This window comes from Protobothrops mucrosquamatus, unplaced genomic scaffold, assembly GCF_001527695.2.
Source record: "Protobothrops mucrosquamatus isolate PMUCROS unplaced genomic scaffold, P.Mucros_1.0 scaffold49, whole genome shotgun sequence".
In the NCBI taxonomy this organism is placed as follows: domain Eukaryota; kingdom Metazoa; phylum Chordata; class Lepidosauria; order Squamata; family Viperidae; genus Protobothrops; species Protobothrops mucrosquamatus.
Window position 1 is genome coordinate 778,513 of NW_015386431.1, and position 8,430 is coordinate 786,942.

Consider the following 8,430-nt stretch of genomic DNA (forward strand, 5'->3'; position numbering starts at 1 on the left):
ATCCTCCCTAGGTCAGGTCCGCTTGCTGGAAGAGCCATGTCTTGAGGGCGCGACGGAAAGCAAGAAGATCCGGAATCATCCGGATCTCGGGGGGTAGTTCGTTCCAGAGGGTAGGGGCACCCACAGAGAAGGCCCTCCCCCTGGGGGTCGCCAGCCGACATTGCTTGGCCGACGGCACCCTGAGGAGGCCCACTCTGTGACACTCGGCAGCACACAATAAAAGTAAAACCATTATCTAAAACCAGGGGAGAATGCCTTCAAGATCTTAAATATGTTATACAGTGAGGGAAAAAACTATTTGATCCCCTGCTGATTTTGTACGTTTGCCCACTGACAAAGAAATGATCAGTCTATAATTTTAATGGTTTATTTTAACAGAAACAGAATAACAACAAAAAAATTCAGAAAAACGCATTTGAAAAAAGTTATAAATTGATTTGCATTTTAATAAGTGAAATAAGTATTTGATCCCCTATCAATCAGCAATATTTTTGGCTCTCAGGTGTCTTTTATACACGTAACGAGCTGATATTAGGAGCACTCTCTTAAAGGGACCTAATCTCAGCTTGTTACTTGTATAAAAGACACATCCACAGAAGCAATCAATCAGATTCCAAACTCTCCACCATGGCTAAGACCAAAGAGCTATCCAAAGATGTCAGAGACAAGATTGTAGACGTACATAAGGCTGGAATGGGCTACAAGACTCACCAAGCAGCTTGGTGAGAAGCTGACAACAGTTGGTGCAATTATTCGCAAATGGAAGAAATACAAAATAACTGTCAATCTCCCTTGGTCTGGGGCTTCATGCAAGATCTCACCTTGGAGATTAAATGATCATGAGAATGTGAGGAATCAGCCCAGAATTAGATAGCAGGATCTTGTCAATGATCTCAAGGCAGCTGGGACCATAGTCACCAAGAAAACAATTGGAAACACTACACCGTGAAAGACTGAAATCCTGCAGCACCCGCAAGGTCCCCCTGCTCAAGAAAGCACATGTACAGGCCCGTCTGAAGTTTGCCAATGAATATCTGAATGATTTAGAGGAGAACTTGGCGAAAGGGTTGTGGTCAGATGAGACCAAAATCAAGCTCTTTGGCATCAACTCAACTTGCCATCTTTGGAGGAGGAAGAATGCTGCCTATGACCCCAAGAACACCATCCCCATCGTCAAACATGGAGGTGGAAACATGCTTTGGGGTGTTTTTCTGCTAAGGGGACAGGACAACTTCGCATCAAAGGGATGATGGATAATTATTATTATTATTATTAATAATAATAATAAAGTTGGAAGGGAGCTTGGAGGTCATCTAGTCCAACCCCCTGCTCAGGAAGGAAACCCTATATTATTTCAGACAAATGGCTGTCCAGTCTCTTCTTAAAAACTTCCAGTGCTGGAGCATTCACCGCTTCTGGAGGCAGGTTGTTCCACTGGTTAATTGTTCTAACTGTCAGGAAGTTTCTCCTTAGTTCTAGGTTGCTTCTCTCCTTGATTAGTTTCCATCCATTGGGGGATGGGGCCATGTACCATCAAATCTTGGGTGAGAACTTCCTTCCGTCAGCCAGGACATTGAAAATGGATTGTGGATAGGTATTTCAGCATGGCAATGACCCAAAACACATGACCAAGGCAACAAAAGAGTGACTCAAGAAGAAGCACATTAAAGTCCTGGAGTGGCCTCCAGACCGTAATCCCATAGAAAATCTGTGGAGGGAGCTAAAGGTTCGAGTTGCCAAACGTCAGCCTCAAAACCTTAATGACTTGGAGAGGATTTGCAAAGAAGGAGGGGGACAAAATCCCTCCTGAGATGTGTGCAACCCTGATGGCCTACTATAAGAAACATCTGACCTCTATGATTGACAACAAGGGTTTTGCCATCATGTACTAAGTCATGTTTTGCAAAGGGGTCAAATACTTATTTCACTCATTAAAATGCAAATCAATTTATAACTTTTTTGAAATGCATTTTTCTTTGTTTTTTGTTGTTATTCTGTATTATCATGTTAAAATAAATCTACCATTAAAATTATAGACTGATCATTTCTTTGTCAGTGGGCAAATGTACAAAACCAGCAGGGGATCAAATATTTTTTCCCTTCACTGTAGCCATTTCACGGTATTCTTAAGTCTGCTGAAAAAAACTTTTAAGGGATTTCCAGAAAATCAGTAGAGTTGGAGCCAATCTCACCTCAGGGTGATAATCCATAGGTGGAGAAAACTCACATGCTGAGTCCTGTCAGATGGAATGCCTTAGGACAATGGTTCTCAACCTTTTCTTTACCACAGATCCTCTTTAAATATCTTTTGGGCTATGGACCACGGCCCGGAAACACCAAGACTTAACTCAAGGTTTAAATCATAACATTTGTTCAAGCTTTTGCAGACATCATGTGATGACATCATGACTCCTCCGCAGACCACAGGTTGAGAACCACTGCCTTAGCAGAAGGAATCCTCCTGCCAGACCTGCTAGGATGGTAGATGTAACTGGGGAGTGGTGATCCTTCAAATATGACTATTCAAAACCAATCATCCACTCGTATTTTTAACAACAGCTGCAAAAAAATGCAAACAACTTGTAATATACTGTAATTAATATATGTATCAATTTTAATTGAAATTGATTTTTTAGCACAACTGGTAGGCCTTTCCTAACATATTCTGAAGTAGTTTGTTGACAGTAAAGAACAGTACTTGGAGCTTCCTATTCTATGCTACACTTTCCTTCACTGTTCCCCTGTAATTTACTTACAAGAAATCAACTACTTGTAGAGTGGTATATTCCTGCACAGGAGAAATCTCAATTCATCTTACATTCAAAGGTCTTCTTTAAAAAAAAAGGTGTTTAAAATCCCAATAATGTATCAAGTCATCTCTCAAGGGATGCTATTCCAGAGAAAGCTAATTATACCACTGATTATTAGCAAGGGAGCTAGTATAGCATTAAATATAGTCCCATTGTAAGTAGAAATAAATACCAGAAATTGTTCTATCTTAGTTGGGTTGAAAGAAAATTTGAATAAAAATTCTGTTGATTAAATTTCACAAAATAGATATGTTTTCTGGTGTCTTTTAGATTTTACCTTTGGCATTCATAACAGAATTAGAATTTCTGGTTTGTTTCAAATGATTAGTGTAGAAAAGATATTGAAAAAGTATTTTGAAGATACCAAAATACACTTTAAAAAAATTAAAATTATAAAATAAAAATGGAATAAAAAGGATTTGGATAATAGAACATCCTTGGAAAAGTGTATTTTTACTTATTTATATCCTGCCTTTATTTGTATAAATAACATCATAAATATAACCTTTCTCTTTCTTCCTATTTTCTCCACAATAACCTTGTGAGTGAGTTGGTCTGAAAATGACTGGTTCAAGGACACCCAGACAACTTTCAGGCCTAAGGCAGGACTAGAACTCACAGTCTCCTGACTTCTAAGCCAGCACCTTACACTAGACCAAATTAGCTCTGTATATTTTTTCAGGGACTAGTCATGATAATGAGGTCTGGCATGGTGCCAAATACTGTAGCCAGTTTGATCTAGTGGTTAAGGCACCAAGCTAGAAAGCAAGAGATTGTGAGTTCAAGTCCCACCTTAGCTATGAAAGCCAACAGGGTGATCTTGGGCCACTCTCAGCCCAACCCACCTCATGGGGGTTGGGGGAGTTGTGGGGAAAATAGGAGAAGGAAGGTATGTTGGATATGTTCGCTGACTTGAGTTATTTGTAAAAATGATAAAGGTGGGCTAGAAATAACGAACATGACATTAGGCATATATCTCTACATGGGCTAGTTCTTCATATGCTGGCAAATTTAAGCCTATACAATGTGGGGGGAGGAGTATTAATTAAAATTTGGAAAAAAAATGAGAAAAGAGAAAAATTCAGGTTGATAATGAAATAAAGGATCTGCCTGAAAAAAGTAGTCATCACATTTCAATCAGCTTAAATTACATGGAGTCAGCATAGGTAGGAAAGGTAAAGTCAGAACAGTAGACCTGTCACAATGCTATTATTTGCAGAATTGTTGGTAATGTAAAAGCAGGTCCACATGCTACTCCAAAATTTGTGCAAGCTGACAAGATATGCTAAGAAATGGAGCTATATTACCTTTCAGGGTTGTTACCAAAAATAGAAAAAGGTTGCTACATACATTATGTTTAGCTCCTGTATAATAGAGTAGAATCTAAGAAACAAACATTTAGATCGTTTTCAAGATCCCTTAATCATTTCTTGTTTGATTTTTGAGTCATTGGAGAAAACAACTCAGAATCGTAGAAAAGTTGAAAAAATTCAAGTGTTAATTTTCAAAAACAGATTTTCTTTGCCAAAGATAATTCAGGTTTACATTCTTAAATAAAGGGCTATGTTCTGATTTGGGTAAGTAGTGAAGATGTTTCAAGTAAAGTAGAAAGATTTGGTGGGCAGGGTTTTTTTCAGAACTTATTGCACTTGGAGATATATTAACTCCTATCTTGTACAATAAAGCAAGATTATTTGTAACTGAAATCAATCTTTGTGCAATTGTTGGCAAAGAGCTCTGTGATTTATTTACTTTTCCACTGAAGGGAGTGTCATCTCAGATCATAAAATCCTTTCATATTTGCACCTGTTGATGTGGAGCAAAATTGACCAAGAGGCATTTAAGAGTTTTCCTTTGTTTCCCAGGAGACAGTAGAAGAATTTTAGCTATATTCTTGCAAGTGTTATTTTATTTTTAAACACATTCATCATTGAAAAAACAATATTGTACGTGTTGAAAGAAGTAATGACTTCATTGTTAATATAGCATTGATATATACCGAGTAATTTATTACTCAGCATACAGCCAATGTGAAATTAAAGCACCATAATAAAAATGTATTTCAAATTTAAAAAGTCTGCAGCAGAAAATCAAAGAAAGCACAGAAAGATAGTATGTTACTAAATATTACAGTTAAAATATGGATACTCACAATTTTCAAAGCCTGGAAAATCACACATAAAATGCCAACCAAGCTGTTCTGTGTCAAGGGATACTACCAAGACACTCTTTCCAAAATAGCCACTATTTCAAACCTAGAACAAAGGTTTTACTTGAGAAGAAGTTATTTCTTTGATAATTGACCTGATGTTGGATTAACATTTTAAAGTGGCCCAGAAAGAAAGTGAAAAGATAGGGGCCTTCTCAAGAGGAAAATTGAATGTCTTCAAATTCTCTACGAATTTGAATACAAACTTTATCTACGTTTGTTTTCAGATTGATGATGAGAAAATAATTAGTTCTTTGGTTAAAATTTTACGTTTGGCAGGAATAGCAGTTTTCAAATATTTCCTGTTGCTAGCTAAGAATCAATTCTTGCTCTCTTATTTTCATCCTCCCCCCGACTTTGCAGAACATTTCTAGCTCAAAATAAAGGTTTTGAATGGCTTTCACAGCCCCCCCCAATTTGAATATTATAGGAAGTGAGGAAATCTAAAACATACAATACATCAGAGTTCTCCAACCTTTCTGGCTTTGTAGATCAGTGAGGTGGGGAAGGGGATGGTTCTGCGCAAGCGGTGGGCAAGCACACGTGCATGCAGCTCCATCTGCACAAGCAACGTGCACTTGTGCCCACTGCTCGTGCAAATGAAGAACGTGCTTGCCTGCTGCTTGCACAAGGGGAGATGCACACCCTCGCCTCCCCATTTTGGGCAACCCGGTTTTGAACAGCTCACAGCCTGATAGGGGACCCCTACAATGCATGTAAGGAATCTTTAAATTATTTCTGTGGCAGTTTCTGTTCACTTAGTGATTCTTTGAAGTTGACCAGGGATGCCTAAGCTTTAACATACTATTGTATAATCAGTGTAGTTCAGAAGAGGGAATATTCTTGATTCTCTCCAAGATAGTATCATTGTTCATAGAACTCATGAGTCATTTGAGCACTATAAAATCCAGAACCATGAAGCTCATCTTTATCTCTGGTCCAGGTTTGATTTCTAAGAAAGTAGCATGCAATATTTCTGGTCTGGGTTTATCAGGTTAATTAAATTCAACAATGAATAATAAAAAAAGAAATCCAATTCTTCAAAAGTACAATAAACATCCAGATTTATCCATAAAATTGTGGTAAATCTTCTAGAATTTTTATCACTAATTTGAAAAAGCCACCTAGAATAGAAAAGTGAAAATAATGCTGGTATAAATATACATTTGGTCATCCCATCATTACTGAAAGTTCTGCTATGATTTCTTTTTATATCATGTGGTTTGTTTAGCTATTTTTGTATATTACTGTATTTTTTAATTTTCTGGTCTAGTGACAATTAGTCACAAAATGATTTAGCATGCTTCCCTGCCTGACATCTTTGTAATTGAAAGTAACTAAATTGCTCATGTTCTTCTCTAACTTATCAAAGAAATTTCTCTACTACATTTTTCAATTTTATGAATGCTGGATGTATGTAAACGTTTATGAGCATTCAAATTGCAAACCTTAAGATTCCATGAGGATGGATATTAAGTTGGCCAGCCTAGAGCTGAAATTGGATGTTTGACCCCGTGCTGAAGGTCTCTCTTTCAAATTGCTAAAGCACCACTTTGGCAGCTCTTGTGACAGTTGACAAACCTCTTTTTGTCATGTATTTTATTTATTTATTCATTTAATCTATTTGCTGCTTGTCTTGTATTGAATTGACTCTGGACAGCTTACGGCATATATATGTCATGTATGATGCTCCTCTGGTACCTTTGAGTTAGCCTTGCCCATGCGATTCTCTTGGCAACATTTTTTTAGAAGTCTACCAGTTGCTAGCCTGGTATCTTTAACCTCTGCACCCAACTGGGTCTCTTATAACACTTAATTTTAATTCAGGAATATATTCAGGAGTCCTAAAGGCATTCGTTCATTCATTCATTCAATTTAAAACATTTGTATAGCCACCCATCTGATGTAACTTCTATTTAATTTAATTGACTGTACATACCCTCTTTATGCAGGTCTATGACCAAATAAAGATTTGACACAACGGGTGCTGCAACCATACATTCCTGCTGTCACCCATCACATTCTCTTTCCATTATGACCTCACCCTATCCCATCACTGGAGGAAGAGTCAGGTCTTGATTGCTCTGTGGAAGGTTAAAGAGTGGGGGCCTGTCAGCCCCCCAGGAGGGAGTATTCCACAGGGCAGGAGGATGTAACAGAAAAGGCATGCTTTTTTATATCAAGCTACCAATCCATTTGTTCTGTTCCTATTCCAAATCTGATAAAATTGTTCTATTGTGCTTGCAACGTGGACTCTGTAATTTGATCGCAAGCAACATCATTATTCATTTTGAAGATTCTAGGTTATTAACCTCTTTGACAGAGGGGTGTAGACAACTTTTACTCCAAAAGGCATGGCTTATTTTGTTATTTCTTTAACTTATTTGTCTTACTGATGCTAGGAGGAAAGCAGTAATATTCTGAAATGCTTTATAATAATAATAAAGTTGGAAGGGACCTTGGAGGTCATCAAGTCCAACCCCCTGCTCAGGCAGGAAACCCTACACCATTTCGGACAAATGGCTGTCCAGTCTTTTCTTAAAAACTTCCAGTGTTGGAGCATTCACTTCTTCTGGAGGCAGGTTGTTCCATTGGTTAATTGTTCTAACTGTCAGGAAGTTTCTCCTTAGTTCTAGGTTGCTTCTATCCTTGATTAGTTTCCATCCGTTGCTTCTTGTACTTCAACATAAGATTTCTAGAGGTAAAAAAGCATGGACTGCCAATATTCACTTCACAGATATTAAGAAAACTAAGAATCTAAACCCCAAGGTTGGGCACTTGTTTTACCCCAAAGGAAAATTCTTCTCCTGCAGCATCTAGTGAGAACTATAGGACTACAGCTGAAATAGATACCATAGCTAGAATAAAACTATAGACCAAAAGAAACTGAATTGTATCATTATTGCACTTAGATTCTGATTTCAAAATATTATGTACTGTAGTGTGACTTCCTGCAGAGTATCTGTGCTTTTTGCAAATGGAAAAGTTTTACATTTTCATTTGTTCTTCTAGTGCCTAGAAATACACATCTGAACAGAAATGATATCATCTCATGTCAATACTACAATTACATGCTTGCATAATGTCTAATACAAATATATAAACTGAGGCATTTAGAAGACGCAATTATGGACACGTAGTCAATCTCCCTGCACTGAATATACTAAGTCAAGAGAATGTTACCTCTGTCTGGCAGACGGAGGACACTAACCGCAGGGAAAAGGGGAGAATTGCGATTGCGGCTCCGAACCTCAGATCCCAGACCCCAGTACAAACGCATTGGGGAGGGGAATGGAACAGACTGAATAGTCCACGTGGTAGCGGGCGAACGGAGGACACCAGTCGAGGGGAAAGGAGGAAGATTACGAGGAGTGGGGAGGGTGCCGAGAGGCAGATTGCTAACTGGGAAGG